The sequence below is a fragment of the Pleurodeles waltl genome, chromosome 6, assembly GCF_031143425.1.
Source record: "Pleurodeles waltl isolate 20211129_DDA chromosome 6, aPleWal1.hap1.20221129, whole genome shotgun sequence".
NCBI lineage: Eukaryota > Metazoa > Chordata > Amphibia > Caudata > Salamandridae > Pleurodeles > Pleurodeles waltl.
Window position 1 is genome coordinate 81,882,543 of NC_090445.1, and position 23,646 is coordinate 81,906,188.

Sequence of the window (23,646 nt, forward strand, 5' to 3'; positions counted from 1 at the left end):
CACTTCTGCTGATTTGTCGGGCTCCCAAGTACCCAGCAGGGTCTCACTGACCCGAGTTGTGTTTGAGACTTTGTTTTTAGTGTTTTGTATTCGGAGTTTGTGTCTTTAGTGGAGAGAAGATTTGCATTATGTGACTGGGTACAGGCATCATCTCTTGTGATCTTCGGGCAGCTAATGTAGTTTCTTGTGAAACACTAGTGCTTAGCATCACAGAATTCACCTCTGGCCACAGTTGCGACACTACATTCTGCCTGATGCGATTTTTGTTTGCAGTCACAAAGCCTGGGATTTAAAATATAATAGGATTCACAGCTGCAGAAGAATTTATTGCGATACGTAAATGCCATTTTGTGTGTCAGAAGTCTTGCTTGTGTAATCCATTCAAAATCACAAATTAATGGATGTGTGTGAAAGGGATGCCCCCCTAGTATTTGCGATTAAGAAAGCAAATATCAATTGTTTGTGACCGAAATTAAGGTTACAAACCATCGATCAGTTTCTGCCACCCTAGTTGAGGTGATAACTAATTCTGAATTGGGGTGGCCCCCGGGACAGTTCCCCGTTAAGAATTGAGAAATGGCGGCCTCCTCAGGGTGGGATTGTGCGGGTTCCATACAGTGGACCACTGTATTCTCACCCCATTGTCTTGCCTGCATGTCAATATTAAGCCAAATAGGTCGCTTTAAACAAAAAATATTGATATAAATGGAATGTTAATGGAGGTCTGCTGTCCCTCAGAGCAGTGGCGTAGCGTGGGGGGTGCAGGGGGGGCCGGTCGCACCGGGCGCAACATGTGGGGGGGGCGCGCTCGCGAGTGCTAAAATCCACGGGTTAGGGGGCGCAAATTACTTGCCTTGCCCCGGGTGCTGACAACCCACGCTACGCCACTGGGGACATAAGACTGGGGTAGAGCGAGAGATGGAGAAAGAGAAAGGTGCCTGTGTCGAGTCAGCAGCAGAGAAAATGAAACAAAGGGGCCTCCTGGGCTAACCACACACTACTTCCTCACAACGAACACACAGAGGGTGTGTGAAATGACATAGACACAGCAGCCCGGCTAGCTCAGTCGGTAGAGCATGAGACTCTTAATCTCAGGGTCGTGGGTTTGAGCCCCACGTTGGGCGTGATGCTTTTTAAAGGCTTCTCCATTTTCGGGTTTAACATTAACTCTCACCTTTTTCAGATATTTCGCTGAGGCTTAAAACTACACACACACACACATCCTGCAGTTTGCCTCACGATTCCCACAGGACTCCACACAACGCACCACTTCCCGCCCTGGGAGGCGCCGCAGGGAGCGGTCCTAGGCCAAGCCTTTCCTGCACCCTTTCCTAGCCTGAGCTGCCCGTGCTTACAGCGAGCTCGGAGTCTGCTCCGGTCCGTCCTGTCCCCCCCATCCTTTCAAAAAGAGGAGTTTAAGGTCTCATCCCGCTGGTGTTATGATTAAAGTAGGTATGAAAACTACTTTATGTCGGCAGAGGTATTTGATCACGGGACTGGGGAAGATACTGCTCTTAAATGTGGCACCTTACACCACTCGACTATTCCGGCATCCTCCGGAACACAGTTCTGGAGGCTGACTGCCATCTCGCGAAACAGGGAGAGTTCACACTTTTCTCTACTGGACATTTAAGTATGTGCACAGAGACAGGTTGAGAGGACAGATGCATGTATGTACCAGATTGAGCTCCAGAGAGACTGATGGGGACATAAGACTGGGGTAGAGCGAGAGATGGAGAAAGAGAAAGGTGCCTGTGTCGAGTCAGCAGCAGAGAAAATGAAACAAAGGGGCCTCCTGAGTTAACCACACACTACTGCCTCACAAAGAACACACAGAGGGTGTGTGAAATGACATAGGCACAGCAGCCCGGCTAGCTCAGTCGGTAGCGCATGAGACTCTTAATCTCAGGGTCATGGGTTCGAGCCCCACGTTGGGTGTGATGCTTTTTAAAGGCTTCTCCATTTTCGGGTTTAACATTAACTCTCACCTTTTTCAGATATTTTGCTGAGGCTTAAAACTACACACACACACATCCTGCAGTTTGCCTCACGATTCCCACAGGACTCCACACAACGCAGCACTTCCCGCCCTGGTAGGCGCCGCTGGGAGCGGTCCTAGGCCGAGCCTTTCCTGCGCCCTTTCCTAGCCTGAGCCGCCCGTGCTTACAGCGAGCTCGGAGTCCGCTCCGGTCCGTCCTGTTCCCCCCCCATCCTTTCAAAAAGAGGAGTTTAAGGTCTCATCCCTGCTGGTGTTATGATTAAAGTAGGTATGAAAACTACTTTATGTCGGCAGCGGGATTTGATCTGAGGACTGGGGAAGATACTGCTATTGAATGTGGCACCTTACACCGCTCGGCCATTCCGGCAGCATTCGGAACACTGCTCTGGAGGTTGACTGCCACCTCACGAAACAGGGAGAGTTCACACTGTTCTCTACTGGACATTTAAGCATGTGTCCAGAGACAGGTTGAGGACAGATGCATGTATGTACTAGAGTGAGCTCCAGAGAGACTGATGGGGACATAAGACTGGGGTAGAGCGAGATATGGAGAAAGAGAAAGGTGCCTGTGTCGAGTCAGCAGCAGAGAAAATGAAACAAAGGGGCCTCCTTGGATAACCACACACTACTGCCTCACAAAGAACACACAGAGGGTGTGTGAAATGACATAGGGACAGCAGCCTGGCTAGCTCAGTCGGTAGAGCATGAGACTCTTAATCTCAGGGTCGTGGTTTCGAGCCTCACGTTGGCCGTGATGCTTTTTAAAGGCTTCTCCATTTTCTGGTTTAACATTAACTCTCACCTTTTTCAGATATTTCGCTGAGGCTTAAAACTACACACACACACACATCCTGCAGTTTGCCTCACGATTCCCACAGGACTCCACACAATGCAGCACTTCCCGCCCTGGGAGGCGCCGCTGGGAGCGGTCCTAGGCCGAGCCTTTCCTGCACCCTTTCCTAGCCTTTGCCGCCCGTGCTTGCAGCGAGCTCGGAGTCTGCTCCGGTCCGTCCTGTCCCCCCCCCATCCTTTCAAAAAGAGGGGTTTAAGGTCTCATCCCCGCTGGTGTTATGATTAAAGTAGGTATGAAAACTACTTTATGTCGGCAGCGGTATTTGATCACAGGACTGGGGAAGATACTGCTCTTGAATGTGGCGCCTTACACCACTCGGCCATTCCGGCAGCCTGCGGAACACGGCTCTGGAGGCTGACTTCCACCTCGCGAAACAGGGAGAGTTCACACTGTTCTCTACTGGACATTTAAGTATGTGCCCAGAGACAGGTTGAGAGGACAGATGCATGTATGTACCAGAGTGAGCTCCAGAGAGACTGATGGGGACATAAGACTGGGGTAGAGCCAGAGATGGAGTAAGAGAAAGGTGCCTGTGTCGAGTCAACAGCAGAGAAAATGAAACAAAGGGGCCTCCTAAGATAACCACACACTACTTCCTCACAAAGAACACACAGAGGGTGTGTGAAATGACATAGGCACAGCAACCCGGCTAGCTGAGTCGGTAGAACACGAGACTCTTAATTTCAGGGTTGTGGGTTCGAGCCCCACGTTGCGCGTGATGCTTTTTAAAGGCTTCTCCATTTTCGGGTTTAACATTAACTCTCACCTTTTTCAGATATTTTGCTGAGGCTTAAAACTACACACACATACACATCCTGCAGTTTGCCTCACGATTCCCACAGGACTCCACACAACGCAGCACTTTCCGTCCTGGGAGGCGCCGCTGGGAGCGGTCCTAGGCCGAGCCTTTCCTGCGCCCTTTCCTAGCCTGAGCCGCCTGTGCTTACAGCGAGCTCGGAGTCCGCTCCGGTCCGTCCTGTACCCCCCCCCCACCCTTTCAAAAAGAGGAGTTTAAGGTCTCATCCCTGCTGGTGTTATGATTAAAGTAGGTATGAAAACTACTTTATGTCAGCAGCGGGATTTGATCACAGGACTGGGGAAAATACTGCTCTTGAATGTGGCACCTTACACCGCTCGGCCATTCCGGCATCATTCAGAACACAGCTCAGAAGGCTGACTGCCACCTCGCGAAACAGAGAGAGTTCACACTGTTCTCTACTGGACATTTAAGTATGTGCCCAGAGACAGGTTGAGAGGACAGATGCATGTATGTACCAGGTTGAGCTCCAGAGAGACTGATGGGGACATAAAACTGGGGTAGAGCGAGAGATGGAGAAAGAGAAAGGTGCCTGTGTCGAGTCAGCAGCAGAGAAAATGAAACAAAGGGGCCTCTTGGGATAATCACACACTACTTCCTCACAAAGAACACACAGAGGGTGTGTGAAATGACATAGGCACAGCAGCCCGACTAGCTCAGTCTGTAGAGCATGAGAATCTTAATCTCAGGGTTGTGGGTTCGAGCCGCACGTTGGGCGTGATGCTTTTTAAAGGCTTCTCCATTTTCGGGTTTAACATTAACTCTGACCTTTTTCAGATATTTTGCTGAGGCTTAAAACTCCACACACACACACACATCCTGCAGTTTGCCTCACGATTCCCACAGGACTCCACACAACGCAGCACTTCCCGCCCTGGGATGCGCCGCTGGGAGCGGTCCTAGGCCGAGCCTTTCCTGCGCCCTTTCCTAGCCTGAGCCGCCCGTGCTTACAGCGACCTCGGAGTCCGCTCCGGTCCGTCCTGTCCCCCCACCATCCTTTCAAAAAGAGGAGTTTAATTTCTCATCCCCGCTGGTGTTATGATTAAAGTAGGTATGAAAACTACTTTATGTCAGCAGCGGGATTTGATTACAGGACTGGGGAAGATACTGCTCTTGAATGTGGCACCTTTCACCACTCGGACATTCCGGCAGCCTGCGGAACACAGCTCTGGAGGCTGACTGCCACCTCGCGAAACAGGGAGAGTTCACACTGTTCTCTACTGGACATTCAAGTATGTGCCCAGAGACAGGTTGAGAGGACAGATGCATGTATGTACCAGAGTGAGGTCCAGAGAGACTGATGGGGACATAAGACTGGGGTAGAGCGAGAGATGGAGAAAGAGAAAGGTGCCTGTGTCGAGTCAGCAGCAGAGAAAATGAAACAAAGGGTCCTCCTGGGATAACCACACACTACTTCCTCACAAAGAACACACAGACGGTGTGTGAAATGACATAGGCACAGTATCCCGGCTAGCTCAGTCGGTAGAGCATGAGACTCTTAATGTCAGGGTTGTGGGTTTGAGCCCCACGTTGCGCGTGATGCTTTTTAAAGGCTTCTCCATTTTCGGGTTTAACATTAACTCTCACCATTTTCAGATATTTCGCTGAGGCTTAAACTACACACACAGACACATCCTGCAGTTTGCCTCACGATTCCCACAGGACTCCACACAACGCAGCACTTCCCGCCCTGGGAGGCACCACTGGGAGCGGTCCTAGGCCGAGCCTTTCCTAGCCTGAGCCGCCCGTGCATACAGCGAGCTCGGAGTCCGCTCCGGTCCATCCTGTCCCCACCCATCCTTTCAAAAAGAGGAGTTTAAGGTCTCATCCCCGCTGGTGTTATGATTAAAGTAGGAATGAAAACTACTTTATGTCAGCAGCGGTATTTGATCACGGGACTAGGGAAGATACTGCTCTTGAATGTGGCACCTTACACCTCTCGGCCATTCCGGCATCCTCCGGAACACGGGTCTGGAGGCTGACTACCACCTCGCGAAACACGGAGAGTTCACACTGTTCTCTACTGGACATTTAAGTATGTGCCCAGAGGCAGGTTGAGAGGACAGATGCATGTATGTACCAGATTGAGCTCCAGAGAGACTGATGAGGACATAAGACTGGGGTAGAGCGAGAGATGGAGAAAGAGAAAGGTGCCTGTGTCGAGTCAGCAGCAGAGAAAATGAAACTAAGGGGCCTCCTGGGATAACCACACACTACTTCTTCACAAAGAACACACAGAGGGTGTGTGAAATGACATAGGCACAGCAGCCTGGCTAGCTCAGTCGGTAGAGCATGAGACTCTTAATCTCAAGGTCGTGGGTTCGAGCCCCACGTTGGGCGTGATGCTTTTTAAAGGCTTTTCCATTTTCGGGTTTAACATTAACTCTCACCTTTTTCAGATATTTCGCTGAGGCTTAAAACTACACACACACACACATCCTGCAGTTTGTCTCATGATTCCCACAGGACTCCACACAACGCAGCACTTCCCGCCCTGGGAGGCGCCGCTGGGAGCAGTCCTAGGCCGAGCCTTTCCTGTGCCCTTTCCTAGCCTGAGCCGCCCGCGCTTACAGCGAGCTCGGAGTCCGCTCCGGTCTGTCCTGTCCCCCCCCATCCTTTCAAAAAGAGGAGTTTAAGGTCTCATCCCCACTGGTGTTATGATTAAAGTAGGTATGAAAACTACTTTATGTCAGCAGCAGGATTTGATCACAAGACTGGGGAAGATACTGCTCTTGAATGTGGCACCTTACACCGCTCGGCCATTCCGGCAGCCTCCAGAACACGGCTCTGGAGGCTGACTGCCACCTCGCGAAACAGGGAGAGTTCACACTGTTCTCTACTGGACATTTAAGTATGTGCCCAGAGACAGGTTGAGAGGACAGATGCATGTATGAACAAGAGTGAGCTCCAGAGAGACTGATGAGGACATAAGACTGGGGTAGAGCGAGTGATGGAGAAAGAGAAAGGTGCCTGTGTCGAGTCAGCAGCAGACAAAATGAAACAAAGGGGCCTCCTGGGATAACCACACACTACTTCCTCACAAAGAACACACAGAGGGTGTGTGAAATGACATAGGCACAGCAGCCCGGCTAGCTCATTCGGTAGAGCATGAGACTCTTAATCTCAGGGTCGTGGGTTTGAGCCCCACGTTGGGCGTGAAGCTTTTTAAAGGCTTCTCCATTTTCAGGTTTAACATTAACTCTCACCTTTTTCAGATATTTCGCTAAGGCTTAAAACTACACACACACATACTGCAGTTTGCCTCACGATTCCCACAGGACTCCACACAACTCAGCACTTCCCGCCCTGGGAGGCGCCGCTGGGAGCGGTCCTAGGCCGAGCCTTTCCTGCGCCCTTTCCTATCCTGAGCCGCCCGTGCTTACAGCGAGCTCGGAGTCCGCTCCGGTCCGTCCTATACCCCCCCCATCCTTTTAAAAAGAGGAGTTTAATTTCTCATCCCCGCTGGTGTTATGATTAAAGTAGGTATGAAAACTACTTTTTGTCGGCAGCGGGATTTGATCACGGGACTGGGGAAGATACTGCTTTTGAAAATGGAGCCTTACACCGCTCGGCCATTCCGGCAGCCTCCGAAACACGCCACTGGAGGCTGACTGCCACCTCGCGAAACAGGGAGAGTTCACACTGTTCTCTACTGGACATTTAAGTAGTTCCTGTGCCCTTTCCTAGCCTGAGCCGCCCGCGCTTACAGCGAGCTCGGAGTCCGCTCCGGTCTGTCCTGCCCCCCCCCCATCCTTTCAAAAAGAGGAGTTTAAGGTCTCATCCCGCTGGTGTTATGATTAGAGTAGGTATGAAAACTACTTTATGTCGGCAGCGGTATTTGATCACAGGACTGGAGAAGATACTGCTCTTGTATGTTGCGCCTTACACCATTCTGCCATTCCGGCAGCCTCCGGAGCACGGCTCTGGAGGCTGACTGCCACCTCGCGAAACAGGGAGAGTTCACACTGTTCTCTACTGGACATTTAAGTATGTGCCCAGAGACAGGTTGAGAGGACAGATGCATGTATGTACCAGAGTGAGCTCCAGAGAGACTGATGGGGACATAAGACTGGGGTAGAGCGAGAGATGGAGAAAGAGAAAAGTGCCTATGTCGAGTCAGCAGCAGAGAAAATGAAACAAAGGGGCCTCCTGGGATAACCACACACTACTTCCTCACAAAGAACACACAGAGGGTGTGTGAAATGACATATGCATGGCAGCCTGGCTAGCTCAGTCGGTAGAGGGTGAGACTCTTACTCTCAGGTTCGTGGGTTCGAGCCCCATGTTGGGCGTGATGCTTTTTAAAGGCTTCTCCATTTTCGGGTTTAACATTAACTCTCACCTTTTTCAGATATTTCGCTGAGGCTTAAAACTACACACACACACATCCTGCAGTTTGCCTCACGATTCCCACAGGACTCCACACAACGCAGCACTTCCCTCCCTGGGAGGCGCCGCTGGGAGAGGTCCTAGGCTGAGCCTTTCCAGCGCCCTCTCCTAGCCTGAGCCGCCCGTGCTTACAGCGAGCTCGGAGTCCGCTCCGGTCCGTCCTGTCCCCCCCCATCCTTTCAAAAAGAGAAGTTTAAGGTCTCATCCCGCAGGTGTTATGATTAAAGTAGGTATGAAAACTACTTTATGTCGGCAGTGGGATTTGATCACGGGACTGGGGAAGATACTGCTCTTGAAGGTGGCACCTTACACCGCTCGGCCATTCCGGCAGCCTCCGCAACACGGCTCTGGAGACTGACTGCCACCTCGCGAAACAGGGAGAGTTCACACTGTTCTCTACTGGACATTTAAGTATGTGCCCAGAGACAGGTTGAGAGGACAGATGCATGTATGTACCAGATTGAGCTCCAGAAAGACTGATGGGGACATAAGACTGGGGTAGAGCGAGAGATGGAGAAAGAGAAAGGTGCCTGTGTCAAGTCAGCAGCAGAGAAAATGAAACAAAGGGGCCTCCTGGAATAACCACACACTACTTCCTCACAAAGAACACCCAGAGGGTGTGTGAAATGACATAGGCACAGCAGCCCGGCTACCTCAGTCGGTAGAGCATGAGACTGTTAATCTCAGGGTCGTCGGTTTAAGCCCCACGTTGGGCGTGATGCTTTTTAAAGGCTTCTCCATTTTCGGGTTTAACATTAACTCTCACCTTTTTCAGATATTTCGCTGAGGCTTAAAACTACACACACACACATCCTGCACTTTGCCTCATGATTCCCACAGGACTCCACACAACGCAGCACTTCCCGCCCTGGGAGGCGTCGCTGGGAGCGGTCCTAGGCCGAGTCTTTCCTGCGCCCTTTCCTAGCCTGAGCCGCCCGTGCTTACAGCGAGCTCGGAGTCTGCTCCGGGCCGTCCTGTCCCCGCCCCATTCTTTCAAAAAGAGGAGTTTAAGGTCTCATCCTCGCTGGTGTTATGATTAAAGTAGGTATGAAAACTACTTTATGTCGGCAGCTGGATTTGATCACGGGACTGGGGAAGATACTGCTCTTGAATGTGGCAACTTACACCGCTCGGCCATTCCGGCAGCCTCCGAAACACCGCTCTGGAGGCTGACTGCCACCTTGCGAAACAGGGAGAGTTCACACTGTTCTCTAGTGGACATTTAAGTATGTGCCCAGAGACAGGTTGAGAGGACAGATGCATGTATGTACCAGAGTGAGCTCCAATGAGACTGATGGCGACATAATACTGGGGTAGAGCGAGAGATGGAGAAAGAGAAAGTTGTCTGTGTCGAGTCAGCAGCAGAGAAAATGAAACAAAGGGGCCTCCTGTGATAACCACACCCTACTTCCTCATAAAGAACACACAGAGGGTGTGTGAAATGTCATAAGCACAGCATCCCGGCTAGCTCAGTTGGTAGAGCATGAGACTCTTAATCTCAGGGTTGTGGGTTCGAGCCCCATGTTGGGCGTGATGCTTTTTAAAGGCTTTTCCATTTTCGGGTTTAACATTAACTCTCACCTTTTTCAGATATTTCGCTGAGGCTTAAAACTACACACACACACATCCTGCAGTTTGTCTCATGATTCCCACAGGACTCCACACAACGCAGCACTTCCCGCCCTGGGAGGCGCCGCTGGGAGCAGTCCTAGGCCGAGCCTTTCCTGTGCCCTTTCCTAGCCTGAGCCGCCCGCGCTTACAGCGAGCTCGGAGTCCGCTCTGGTCTGTCCTGTCCCCCCCCCATCCTTTCAAAAAGAGGAGTTTAAGGTCTCATCCCCACTGGTGTTATGATTAAAGTAGGTATGAAAACTACTTTATGTCAGCAGCAGGATTTGATCACAGGACTGGGGAAGATACTGCTCTTGAATGTGGCACCTTACACCGCTCGGCCATTCCGGCAGCCTCCAGAACACGACTCTGGAGGCTGACTGCCACCTCGCGAAACAGGGAGAGTTCACACTGTTCTCTACTGGACATTTAAGTATGTGCCCAGAGACAGGTTGAGAGGACAGATGCATGTATGTACCAGAGTGAGCTCCAGAGAGACTGATGAGGACATAAGACTGGGGTAGAGCGAGTGATGGAGAAAGAGAAAGGTGCCTGTGTCGAGTCAGCAGCAGACAAAATGAAACAAAGGGGCCTCCTGGGATAACCACACACTACTTCCTCACAAAGAACACACAGAGGGTGTGTGAAATGACACAGGTACAGTAGCCTGGCTAGCTCATTCGGTAGAGCATGAGACTCTTAATCTCAGGGTCGTGGGTTTGAGCCCCATGTTGGGCGTGAAGCTTTTTAAAGCCTTCTCCATTTTCAGGTTTAACATTAACTCACCTTTTTCAGATATTTCGCTGAGGCTTAAAACTACACACACACACATCCTGCAGTTTGCCTCATGATTCCCACAGGCCTCCACACAACTCAGCACTTCCCGCCCTGGGAGGCGCCGCTGGGAGCAGTCCTAGGCCGAGCCTTTCCTGTGCCCTTTCCTAGCCTGAGCCGCCCGCGCTTACAGCGAGCTCGGAGTCCGCTCCGGTCTGTCCTGTCCCCCCCCCCCCCATCCTTTGAAAAAGAGGAGTTTAAGGTCTCATCTCCACTGGTGTTATGATTAAAGTAGGTATGAAAACTACTTTATGTCAGCAGCAGGATTTGATCACAGGACTGGGGAAGATACTGCTCTTGAATGTGGCACCTTACACCGCTCGGCCATTCCGGCAGCCTCCAGAACACGACTCTGGAGGCTGACTGCCACCTCGCGAAACAGGGAGAGTTCACACTGTTCTCTACTGGACATTTAAGTATGTGCCCAGAGACAGGTTGAGATAACAGATGCATGTATGTACCAGAGTGAGCTCCAGAGAGACTGATGGGGACATAAGACTGGGGTAGAGCGAGAGATGGAGAAAGAGAAAGGTGCCTGTGTCGACTCAGCAGAAGAGAAAATGAAACAAAGGGGCCTCCTGGGATAACCACACACTACTTCCTCACAAAGAACACACAGAGGGTGTGTGAAATGACCCAGGTACAGCAGCCTGGCTAGCTCCGTCGGTAGAGCATGAGACTCTCAATCTCAGGGTCGTTGTTTCGAGACCCATGTTGGGCGTGATGCTTTTTAAAGGCTTCTCCATTTTCGGGTTTAACATAAACTCTCACCTTTTTCAGATATTTTGCTGAGGCTTAAAACTACACACACACACACATCCTGCAGTTTGCCTCACGATTCCCAGAGGACTCCACACAACGCAGCACTTCCCGCCCTGGGAGGCGCCGCTGGGAGCAGTCCTAGGCCGAGCCTTTCCTGCGCCCTTTCCTAGCCTGAGCCGCACGTGCTTACAGCGAGCTCGGAGTCCGCTCCGGTCCGTCCTGTCCCCCCCCATCCCTTCAAAAAGAGGAGTTTAAGGTCTCATCCCGCTGGTGTTATGATTAGAGTAGGTATGAAAACTACATTATGTCGGCAGCGGTATTTGATCACAGGACTGGGGAAGATACTGCTCTTGAATGTGGCGCCTTTCACCACTCGGACATTCCGGCAGCCTGCGGAACACAGCTCTGGAGGCTGACTGCCACCTCGCGAAACAGGGAGAGTTCACACTGTTCTCTACTGGACATTCAAGTATGTGCCCAGAGACAGGTTGAGAGGACAGATGCATGTATTTACCAGAGTGAGCTCCAGAGAGACTGATGGGGACATAAGACTGGGGTAGAGCGAGAGATGGAGAAAGAGAAAGGTGCCTGTGTCGAGTCAGCAGCAGAGAAAATTAAACAAAGGGGCCTCCTGTGATGACCACACACTACTTCCTCACAAAGAACACACAGAGGGTGTGTGAAATGACATAGGCACAGCAGCCCGGCTAGCTCAGTCGGTAGAGCATGAGACTCTTAATCTCAGGGTCGTGGGTTTGAGCCCCACGTTGCGCGTGATTCTTTTTAAAGGCTTCTCCATTTTCGGGTTTAACATTAACTCCCACCTTTTTCAGATATTTCGCTGTGGCTTAAAACTACACACACACACATCCTGCAGTTTGCCTCACGATTCCCACAGGACTCCACACAACGTAGCACTTCCCGCCCTGGGAGGCGCCGCTGGGAGCGGTCCTAGGCCGAGCCTTTCCTGCGCCCTTTCCTAGCCTGAGCCGCCTGTGCTTACAGCGAGCTCTGAGTCCGCTCCGGTCCATCCTGTCCCCCCCCATCCTTTCAAAAAGAGGAGTTTAAGGTCTCATCCCAGCTGGTGTTATGATTAAAGTAGGTATGAAAACTACTTTATGTCAGCAGCGGGATTTGATCACGGGACTGGGGAAGGTACTGCTCTTGAATGTGGCGCCTTTGTAGGAGGCTGGACTGGCTTGTAGTGAGTACCAAGGGGTACTTGCACCTTGCACCAGGCCCAGTTATCCCTTATTAGTGTATAGGGTGTCTAGCAGCATAGGCTGGTAGATAATGGTAGCTTAGCAGAGCAGCTTAGGCTGAACTAGGAGACGAGTGAAGCTCCTACAGTACCACTAGTGTCACTTGCACAATATCATAAGAAAACACAATACACAGATATACTAAAAATAAAGGTACTTTGGGGGTCATTCTTACCCTGGCGGTCAGTGTTAAAGCGGCGGCCAACCCGCCAACAGGCTGGCGGTCAAAAAAATGGAATTCTGACCCTGGCGGGAACCGCTAACACAGGCCGCTGCTTTAACACTCCGACTGCCACGGCGGGACAAACAAACAGCGCGGCGGTCACCGCCAACAGACAGGCAGGAGACAATGTACCGCCCACACTATCACGACTCACCAATCCGCCACCTTTTCCGGGGCGGGAGCCCCGCCGATAAAAACACGGCGGAAACAGACTTTCCAAATGGAAAACGCTCACCTCGAGACACTCCACGCGGAATCGGGACAGCATGGAACCGGAACTCCACATCCTCCCAGTCATTGCCTTCCTGCTCTTCTTCCAGGATCACGAACGTCGCCACAGACGACAACGGTGAGTACTGCACCTACGACACAGGGGAGGGGGGAGGAGGAAAGGTTACGGGCACACACATACGCGACACACCCACCCCCACCCTCACCCCCACCGAAATACCTACACACCAATGCAGATTAAAAAGTCAGAGTGACACCCCCAAACCCCCAAAACAAAAATGCAAAGACAAAAGGCAATGATTGAAAAAATAGAACTATATTATAGCAATAATAAAGTATATTGAACTTAGTAATATATTAAAAATTAGTAATCATCTGGAACTAAATATATACAGGTAGCAAAAGTCCGGCACAGTTTTGCAAAGTTCAAATGTCCGTGGGCCAATGTGCAGCAACACATGGGCAAAGCCCACACACGAGATCGAGTCCACTGGAGAGAACACTGCTGGGGCATCACAAAAATAAAATACAGGCACCTCAGGGGGAAGGGAAGGGGGGGCACCTCAGCCACATGACTCCACGACGCCAGATCCACGAAGTGCCTCCATGCCCACTGTGCCATCCTGGGGAGTGCAAAGCCACAGTCTCTCAAGTCTCTACAGTGGGTGGGCTGCCCACTGTGCCATCCTGGGGAGTGCAAAGCCACAGTCTCTCAAGTCTCTACAGTGGGTGGTTTGCCCACTGTGCCATCCTGGGGAGTGCAAAGCCACAGTCTCACAAGTCTCTACAGTGGGTGGGCTGCCCACTGTGCCATCCTGGGGAATGCAAAGCCACAGTCTCACAAGTCTCTACAGTGGGTGGGTTGCCCACTGTGCCATCCTGGGGGGTGCAAAGCCACAGTCTCACAAGTCTCTACAGTGGGTGGGTTGCCCACTGTGCCATCCTGGGGGGTGCAAAGCCACAGTCCATCAGGTGGATTACAGAGTCCACAGGTCATGGAGGAGGCATGGTAGGCAGAGTGCCATGTGAAGCCCTGCCCGACACAGATCCGGGCCTGCCAATGTGCCAGCGGTGCTTGACAGTAGGGGCCCAGCAGAGCGTTGCTTGACAGGAGGGCCCAGCGGAGCGGTGCTTGAGATGAGGGCCCAGCGGAGCGGTGCTTGAGATGAGGGCCCAGCGGAGCGGTGCTTGACAGGAGGGCCCAGCGGAGCGGTGCTTGAGATGAGGACCCAGCGGAGCGGTGCTTGACAGGAGGGCCCAGCGGAGCGGTGCTTGACAGGAGGGCCCAGCGGAGCGGTGCTTGAGATGAGGGCCCAGCGGAGCGGTGCTTGACAGGAGGGCCCAGCGGAGCGGTGCTTGAGATGAGGGCCCAGCGGAGCGGTGCTTGACAGGAGGGCCCAGCGGAGCGGTGCTTGAGATGAGGGCCCAGCGGAGCGGTGCTTGACAGGAGGGCCCAGCGGAGCAGTGCTTGCCACGGCAGGGCCCTGTTCAGCGGTGCTTGCCTTGAAGGGCCCTGTTCAGCGGTGCTTGCCACAGCGGTCCCTGTTCAGCGGTGCTTGCCTTGAAGGGCCCTGGTCAGCGGTGCTTGCCTTGAAGGGCCCTGTTCAGCGGTGCTTGCCACGGCGGTCCCTGTTCAGCGGTGCTTGCCTTGAAGGGCCCTGTTCAGCGGTGCTTGCCATGGCGGTCCCTGTTCAGCGGTGCCTGTCTTGTGTTTCATGTGACCCACACCTGGCCAATACTTCCCGCTCAGTCAGCATTGGACCTTTCCTTTGCGGGGCCCTCCTGTGATGGAGTCCTAGGGCCCTGGGTCTCCTCCGATACACCCGGAATGGGGCTGGTGGGGCCCTCATGGCCAGGTCGGCTGCTCCCTGCCTTCTCCGCTTTGCTGCCCTTGCCCTCTTTGGCAGACTCTCCGTGGCCCTTAGCTCCCTTACCCGATTTGGCAGGTGACGGTGCAACACTACTCTCCTTGGGGGCAGGCGTATCAGGCCTGTCGCGCCTGCCCTTCAGTTTTTTTGTCCTCTTCCCAGGGGGGGGGGGGTGGCTGTGCTTATGCTGCTGGTCGATGTCCCTGCCCAAGGAAAGGGCGGACTCCAGAAACCAGGCACGACGTTCTTGGGAGTCGCTGGGCTGGTGGTGGCTGAGGTGTTTTTAGAACTCTTACGAGAAGGAGGGGGTGGGTCAGGTGAGGAAAAGAGGTTCAGTTTAGAGAGGAAAAGTTTTTTAGGAGCAATGGGAAGGGTAGCTGGAGTGGGTATGGGAGTGGAGGAAGAGGATGTGGTTGTAGGAGAGTCAAGTCTGGTGTCTTTGGGTGCAGGTGCTTGGGCTGGAGGCTGTCGTGAGGTGGATGGCTGTTGGGTGGGTGCCTGCCTGCGTTTGTGTGGTTTGGAAGCGGGGGTGACAGACACACTGGGAGAGGACACAGGGGACGTGTACATGGCAGTGGGGGTGGTGACTGCACGTGTGCGGACTGGTCTGGAGGGTGTGCTGGTGATGGGTGTACTGGCTGATGGTGGTGTGCATGCAGGTGTGAGTGTAGACGTCACAGGGAGGGAGGAGGGAGACGAGGAGGTGGGGGACACAGAGGAGGTAGTGGCTGTTGGCATGTCTGCATCTGGATGTTGCTTGGGTGAATGTCACCCATCCGCCAACCCACAGGGATTCTGCCTCTAGTGCAGGTGCTGTCAGTTCTCCATTTTTTGGCTAGTGGATCATTTCAAACTACACTGGCCATATCATCTGGGATGTCTCAGCCTATGTTTTCCAAGGTATTGTCCAGAGTGTTGTCTGCCCTGATGAAATACATGCGGAGCTACATCATTTTCCCTGAGGTGGGTGACTTGCCTACAATGAAGGGTGATTTCTATGCCCTTGGACACATTCCCAATATCATTGGTGCCATTGATGGTACCCATGTGGCTTTGGTCCCCCCAAAAGACAATGAACAGGTGTACAGGAACCGAAAAAATTATCATTCGATGAATGTGCAGGTGGTCTGTTTGGCTGACCAGTACATCTCCCATTTAAATGCCAAGTTCCCAGGGTCAGTGCATGACGCATACGTCATGCGAAATAGCAGCATCCCTTATGTGATGGAACAGCTACAGAGACAGCTTGTGTGGCTAATTGGTGACTCTGGTTACCCCAACCTGCCTTGGCTATTGACCCCAGTGAGGAATCCCAGGACAAGGGCAGAGGAACGGTACAATGAGGCCCATAGGCGTACTAGGAGGGTGATTGAGCGGACCTTCGGCCTCCTGAAGGCCACGTTTAGGTGCCTGCATATGACAGGTGGATCCCTAATGTACTCACCAAAGAAGGTGTGTCATATCATCGTGGTCTGCTGCATGCTTCACAACCTGGCTTTGCGACGCCAGGTGCCTTTCCTGCAGGAGGATGGTCCAGATGGTGGTGTTGTGGCAGCTGTGGAGCCTGCGGAGAGTGAAGAGGAGGAAGACGAAGAGGACGACACAGACAACAGGGACAGAGTGATACTGCAGTATTTCCAGTAACACACAGGTAAGAATCTACTCCAGCATTTTATGATATCTTTTACAGTACTGGCTCTCTACTGTCTGTTCTTTCCCCCCAATGTATGGTTACTTAGTTGAGAATTTCCCTTCCTATTTCAGTGATCTGGTCCCCACGGAGTGCCCTCTGGTTTATTTACCCATGGACTACCGCTGTGTGACACTGGTATGTTGTCATCACAATGTAATTGGACATTTTTGATTGGTTATTTCGAATACATTTGGTTAAAAAAAAAAAAATTACAGACTTTATTGAAGTTGAAAAATTGGTGATTAGTTCTAAAAGGGTGATGAGTGATGGTGGAGGCATGTCCATGGCAGAGTCCAGACTCTCGTTCGCACAGGTGCATTGTCCATATGCCTGTGGAAGGTAGAGCAGGGGCAGTTCAAGGTTGGACAGGGTGAACAAGTGGGACAGTGGGATGACATCCGGGGGGATCCGTGCCTGGCGGGGGTCTTGACATCCTACTCTGTCTTCTTCCTAGATCTCAGGCCTTTCTTGCGGGGTGGTTCTTGTTCTGCAGGGGGTGGGGTCTGGGTGGCCCGTTGCTGTTGTGTCGGGGCCTAATGACCACTAGCGCCGGCGGAGGTGGTGGGCTGTTCTTCATCCATGCTAGTGGAAGGGGCCCTTTGGGGGGCCACATGGTCCAGCAATGTGGTGACAATCTGGTTGAGTGCCACCACGATTGTACCCATTGCGGAACTGATGGTGCGCAGTTCTTCCCGGAACCCCATGTACTGTTCCTCCTGCATGGCCTGGATCTCCTGGAACCTGGCCAGGACCGTCGCCATCGTTTCTTGGGAGTGGTGGTACGCTCCCATGATGGTGGTGAGGGCCTCTTGGACAGTAGGTTCCCTAGGCCTGTCCTCCCTCTGTCGCACAGCAGCCCTCCCAGTTCCCCTTTGTTCCTGGGCCTCTGTCCCCTGGACGGTGTGCCCACTACCACTGCCCCCAGGTCCCTGTTGTTGTTGGGGTGGTGGGTTACCCTGGGTGCCCTGTAGTGGTAGACACACCGCTGCTTGACCTGTCCTGGAGACAGAGGCATGGGCCTGCTGGGTGGGTGCTGTGCTGGTGTGTCCAGAGGGGGGTAGGTCTGCTGTGGCCTGTGGCTGCCTGAGGGGAACCGACTGTCCAGAGGTCCCCGATGGTCCGGGCTGGTCATCAGGTTCCAGGACGACAGAGCTGCTGTCATCACTGGGGGCCTGTTCTGGGGGTGGGATAGACATTTCTGGACCCTCCTGGCCGGTGTGTTGGCGTTCGGGTCCTGCAGGGGTAAAAGAGTATGGTTATTGGTTCTGTGTGTGCCATGGCGTGCGATTTTTGGGTGCCCTTGTCCCCCAGTGCTGGCATCCCCTTGTGGGAGGAGTTGTGAGGGTGGTTTGTGGGGGGGATGGGTGTGTGCAGTGGTCATGCTTAGGTGATGGGTGTCCATGGTTTGTGTTGGCATTCAGGGGTTGGTGTTGGGATGGGTGGGTTGTGCTGGTGAGACATTATCAGGGAGGATGTGTGATGGGGGTTGGGGGTGAGGGTGGGGGTGTGGGTTGGCATGCTGGTGGGGTGGGGGGGATGTAGTAGTTGAGATTAGACTTACCAGAGTCCATTCCTCCACCTACTCCAGCGAGGCCCTCAGGATGCAGGATGTTCAAGACCTCTTGCTCCCATTCTGTGAATTCGGGTGGAGTGGGTGGGGGTCCGCCGCCAGTCTTCTGCACAGCGATGTTGTGTCTTGACACCATCGACCGCACCTTCCCCCGTAGGTCGTTCCAGCGCTTTCGGATGTCTTCCCGATTTCTGGGATCCTGTCCCACAGCGTTGACCCTGTCGACGATCCTTTGCCATAGCTCCGCCTTCCTGGCTATTGTGGTGTGCTGCACCTGTGTGCCGAAGAGCTGGGGCTCTACCCTAATTATTTCCTCCACCATGACCCTGAGTTCTTGGTCCGAGAACCTGGGGTGTCTTTGGGGTGCCATGGGGTGGTGTGGATGAGGTGTGGGGTGGTGTTTGTGGTGATGAGTGTGGTGGTGTGTGGTGTTTTGTGCGTGGATGTGGTGTGGGTGATGATGTTGGGTTCCTGTGTGTGTAGTGGTTTGCGTTCCCTGTGCTCTCTCTATGTGTATTGCGCCTTGTCTCTTAATTTCGATTTGTGGGGGTTTGTGGGTGATGTGGGTGTGTGTTTTATATCGTATTGATTGTGTGGGAGTGGTGCATGTATGTGTTTCAGGTGTGTGTATTTCAAATTGTCCAATGTGGCTGTGTTTTGGTGCTGGGTGTGTATTTTGACCGCGGCGGTGTGTACCGCCAATGGAATACCGCGTTTGAATAACCGCCACGTGGATTCGTGGGTCGTAATGGCATGGGCGTATTTCTGTTGGCGTGACGGTGGAGGTTTGGTCATCTCCAGTTTATCGCTGACCGCTGATGTGGCGGCCTTCAGTGGAGGTCGGGTTTTTGGCGGTTTGGCAGTTGTGGGTCAGAATGACCGTGGCGGTTTACCGCGGCCGCGGCGGTGTTATGGCGGTCTTCTGACCGGCGGTACCTGCCTTTTACCGCCGAGGTCAGAATGACCCCCCTTATTTTTATGACAATATGCCAAAGTATCTCAGAGTGTACCCTCAGTATGAGGATAGCAAATATACACAAGATATATGTACACAATACCAAAAATATGCAGTATAGTCTTAGAAAACAGTGCAAACAATGTATAGTTACAATAGGATGCAATGGGGACACATAGGGAGAGGGGCAACACAAACCATATACTCCAAAAGTGGAATGCGAACCACGAATGGACCCCAAACCTATGTGACCTTGTAGAGGGTTGCTGGGACTATTAGAAAATAGTAAGGGTTAGAAAAATAGCCCTCCCCAAGACCCTGAAAAGTGAGTGCAAAGTGCACTAAAGTTCCCCAAAGGACAAAGAAGTTGTGATAGGGGAATTCTGCAGGAAAGACACAAACCAGCAATGCAACAACAATGGATTTCCAAACGAGGGTACCTGTGGAACAAGGGGACCAAGTCCAAAAGTCACAAGCAAGTCGGAGATGGGCAGATGCCCAAGAAATGCCAACGGTGGGTGCAAAGAAGCTGCTACTGGACAGTAGAAGCTTAGGATTCTGCAGGAACAACAAGGGCTAGAAACTTCTCCTTTGGAGGATGGATCCCCCACGCCGTGGATAGTCGTGCAGACGTGTTTTCCTGTGGAAATACAGCCAACAAGCCTTGCTAGCTGCAAATTGTGTGGTAAGGGTTTTTGCATGCTGCTGTGGCCCAGGAGGGACCAGGATGTCGCCAATGGCGTCTGGGGACAGAGGGGGCGTCGAGCAAGACAAGGAGCCCTCTCAGAAGCAGGCAGCACATGCAGAAGTGCCGGAACAGAAAGTGAAATGGTGCTCACCCGAAGTTGCACAAAGGAGTCCCACGCCGCCGGAGGACAACTTAGAAAGTCGTGCAATGCAGGTTAGAGTGCCCTGGACCCAGGCTTGGCTGTGCACAAAGGATTTCTGCCTGAAGTGCACGGAAGCCGGAGTAGCTGCAAAAGTCATGGTTCCCAGCAATGCAGTCTGGACTGAAGAGTCACTGGACTGTGGGAGTAACTTCGACAGAGTTGCTGGAATCAAGGGACCTCGCTCGTCATGCTGAGAGGAGACCCAGAGTACTGGTAATGCAGTTCTTTGGTGCCTGCGGTTGCAGGGGGAAGATTCCGTCGACCCACAGGAGATTTCTTCGGAGCTTCTAATGCAGAGAGGAGGCAGACTACCCCCACAGCATGCACCACCAGGAAAACAGTCGATAAGGCGGCAGGATCAGCGTTACAGAGTTGCAGTAGTCGTCTTTGCTACTTTGTTGCAGTTTTGCAGGCTTCCAGCGCGGTCAGCAGTCGATTCCTTGGCAGAAGGTGAAGAGAGAGATGCAGAGGAATTCTGATGAGCTCTTGCATTCGTTATCTAAGGAATCCCAAGAGACAGAGACCCTAAATAGCCAGAAAAGAGGGGTTTGCTACCTAGGAGAGAGGATAGGCTAGCAACACCTGAAGGAGCCTATCAGAAGGAGTCTCTGACATCACCTGGTGGCACTGGCCACTCAGAGCAGTCCAGTGTGCCAGCAGCACCTCTGTTTCCAAGATGTCAGAGGTCTGGAACACACTGGAGGAGCTCTGGACACCTCCCAGGGGAGGTGCAGGTCAGGGGAGTGGTCACTCCCCTTTCCTTTGTCCAGTTTTGCGCCAGAGCAGGGCTAAGGGGTCCCTGAACCGGTGTAGACTGGCTTATGCAGAAATGGGCACCAAATGTGCCCATGAAAGCATTTCCAGAGGCTGGGGGAGGCTACTCCTCCCCTGCCTTCACACCATTTTTTAAAGGGAGAGAGTGTAACACCCTCTCTCAGAGGGAGTCCTTTGTTCTGCCTTCCTGGGCCAAGCCTGGCTGGACCCCAGGAGGGCAGAAACCTGTCTGAGGGGTTGGCAGCAGCAGCAGCTGCAGTGAAACCCCTGAAAAGGCAGTTTGGCAGTACCCGGGTCTGAGCTACAGACCCGTGGGATCATGGGATTGTACCAACAATGCCAGGATGGCATAGAGGGGGCAATTCCATGATCTTAGACATGTTACATGGCCATATTCGGAGTTACCATTGTGAAGCTACACATAGGTAGTGACCTATGTGTAGTGCACACGTGTAATGGTGTCCCCGCACTCACAAAGTCCAGGGAATTTGCCCTGAACGATGTGGGAGCACTCTGGCTAGTGCCAGGGTGCCCTCACACTAAGTAACTTAGCACCCAACCTTTACTAAGTAAAGGTTAGACATATAGGTGACTTATAAGTTACATAAGTGCAGTGAAAATGGCTGTGAAATAATGTGTGCATTATTTCAGTCAGGCTGCAGTGGGAGGCCTGTGTAAGAATTGTCAGAGCTCCCTATGGGTGGCAAAAGAAATGCTGCAGCCCATAGGGATCTCCTGGAACCCCAATACCCTGGGTACCTCAGTACCATATATTAGGGAATTATAAGGATGTTCCAGTATGCCAATGTGAATTGGTAAAATTGGTCACTAGCCTGTTAGTGACAATTTGTAAAGAGAGAGCATAACCACTGAGGTTCTGGTTAGCTGAGCCTCAGTAAGACAGTTAGGCATCACACAGGGAACACATACATATAGGTCACAAACTTATGAGCACTGGGGTCCTGGCTAGCAGGGTCCCAGTGACACATAACAAACATACTGAAAACATAGGGACTTCACTATGAGCACTGGGCCCTGGTTAGCAGGATCCCAGTGAGACAGTGAAAACACCCTGACATACACTCACAAACAGGCCAAAAGTGGGGGTAACAAGGCTAGAAAGAGGCTACTTTCTCACAGCCTTACACCGCTCGGCCATTCCGGCAGCCTGCGGAGCACTGCTCTGGAGGCTGACTGCCACCTCGCGAAACAGGCAGAGTTCGCACTGTTCTCTACTGGACATTTAAGTATGTGCCCAGAGACAGGTTGAGAGGACAGATGCATGTATGTACCAGAGTGAGCTCCAGAGAGACTGATGGGGACATAAGACTGGGGTAGAGCGAGAGATGGAGAAAGAGAAAGGTGCTTGTGTCGAGTCAGCAGCAGAGAAAATGAAACAAAGGGGCCTCCTGTCATAACCACACACTACTGCCTCACAAAGTACACACAGAGGGTGTGTGAAATGATATAGACACAGCAGCCCGGCTAGCTCAGTCGGTAGAGCATGAGACTCTTAATCTTGATGCTTTTAAAAGGCTTCTCCATTTTCGGGTTTAACATTAACTCTCACCTTTTTCAGATATTTCGCTGAGGCTTAAAAGTACACACACACACATCCTGCAGTTTGCCTCACGATTCCCACAGGACTTCACACAACGCAGCACTTCCCGCCCTGGGAGGCGCCGCTGGGAGCGGTCCTAGGCCGAGCCTTTCCTGCGCCCTTTCCTAGCCTGAGCCGCCCGTGCTTACAGCGAGCTCGGAGTCCGCTCCGGTCTGTCCTGTCCCCCCCCATCCTTTCAAAAAGAGGAGTTTAAGGTCTCATCCCCGCTGGTGTTATGATTAAAGTAGGTATGAAAACTACTTTATGTCAGCAGCGGGATTTGACCACGGGACTGGGGAAGATATTGCTCTTGAATGTGGCACCTTACACCGCTCGGCCATTCCGGCAGCCTCCGGAACACGTCTCTGGAGGCTGACTGCCACCTCGCGAAACAGGGAGAGTTCACACTGTTCTCTACTGGACATTTAAGTATGTGCCCAGAGACAGGTTGAGAGGACAGATGCATGTATGTACCAGAGTGAGCTCCAGAGAGACTGATGGGGACATAAGACTGGGGTAGAGCGAGAGATGGAGAAAGAGAAAGGTGCCTGTGTCGAGTGAGCAGCAGAGAAAATGAAACAAAGGGGCCTCCTGGGATAACCACACACTACTTCCTCACAAAGAACACACAGAGGGTGTGTGAAATAACATAGGCACAGCAGCCCGGCTAGCTCAGTCGGTAGAGCATGTGACTCTTAATCTCAGGGTCGTGGGTTCGAGCCCCACGTTGGGCGTGATGCTTTTTAAAGGTTTCTCCATTTTCGGGTTTAACATTAACTCTCACCTTTTTCAGATATTTTGCTGAGGCTTAAAACTACACACACACACATCCTGCAGTTTGCCTCACGATTCCCACAGGACTCCACACAACACAGCACTTCCCGCCCTGGGAGGCGCTGCTGGGAGCAGCCCTAGGCTGAGCCTTTCCTGCGCCCTTTCCTAGCCTGAGCCGCCCGTGCTTACAGCGAGCTCGGAGTCCGCTACGGTCCGTCCTGTCCCCCCCCCATCCTTTCAAAAAGAGGAGTTTAAGGTCTCATCCCCGCTGGTGTTATGATTTGTTAGAGGGAAATCTGTTAACAAAATGAGACAGATCAATTTGACACAATAATATAGGTTTAATCGATTTTCAGCTGGGAACAACAGACAGTCTCAACATAGAGGCCATGACTGAAGTTCAAAGTTCTGGTTCAAACACCAGTAGCATTTATACTGTAAAAACTACAAAAAACTGTGGTGAAGAGTTCACCATTGACGTAAGCAACTACAAGCAGTACAGATAAGATAATGAGGTGCCTCTGGAAAGAAGCACATGCACTTG

The 23,646-nt window shown here is 52.4% G+C and overlaps 3 non-coding genes across 3 annotated transcripts; all 3 read left to right on the forward strand.

Annotated features, from left to right (window-relative positions):
• The first annotated feature begins 1,051 nt into the window (after positions 1 to 1,051).
• TRNAK-CUU (transfer RNA lysine (anticodon CUU)) lies at positions 1,052 to 1,124 on the forward strand. Its single transcript has one exon. It is a non-coding gene; the product is annotated as a tRNA-Lys (tRNA).
• Positions 1,125 to 5,936: 4,812 nt separating this feature from the next.
• On the forward strand, positions 5,937 to 6,009 carry TRNAK-CUU (transfer RNA lysine (anticodon CUU)). The gene has a single exon. It is a non-coding gene; the product is annotated as a tRNA-Lys (tRNA).
• Positions 6,010 to 22,989: 16,980 nt separating this feature from the next.
• On the forward strand, positions 22,990 to 23,062 carry TRNAK-CUU (transfer RNA lysine (anticodon CUU)). Its single transcript has one exon. It is a non-coding gene; the product is annotated as a tRNA-Lys (tRNA).
• The last annotated feature ends 584 nt before the right edge of the window (positions 23,063 to 23,646 follow it).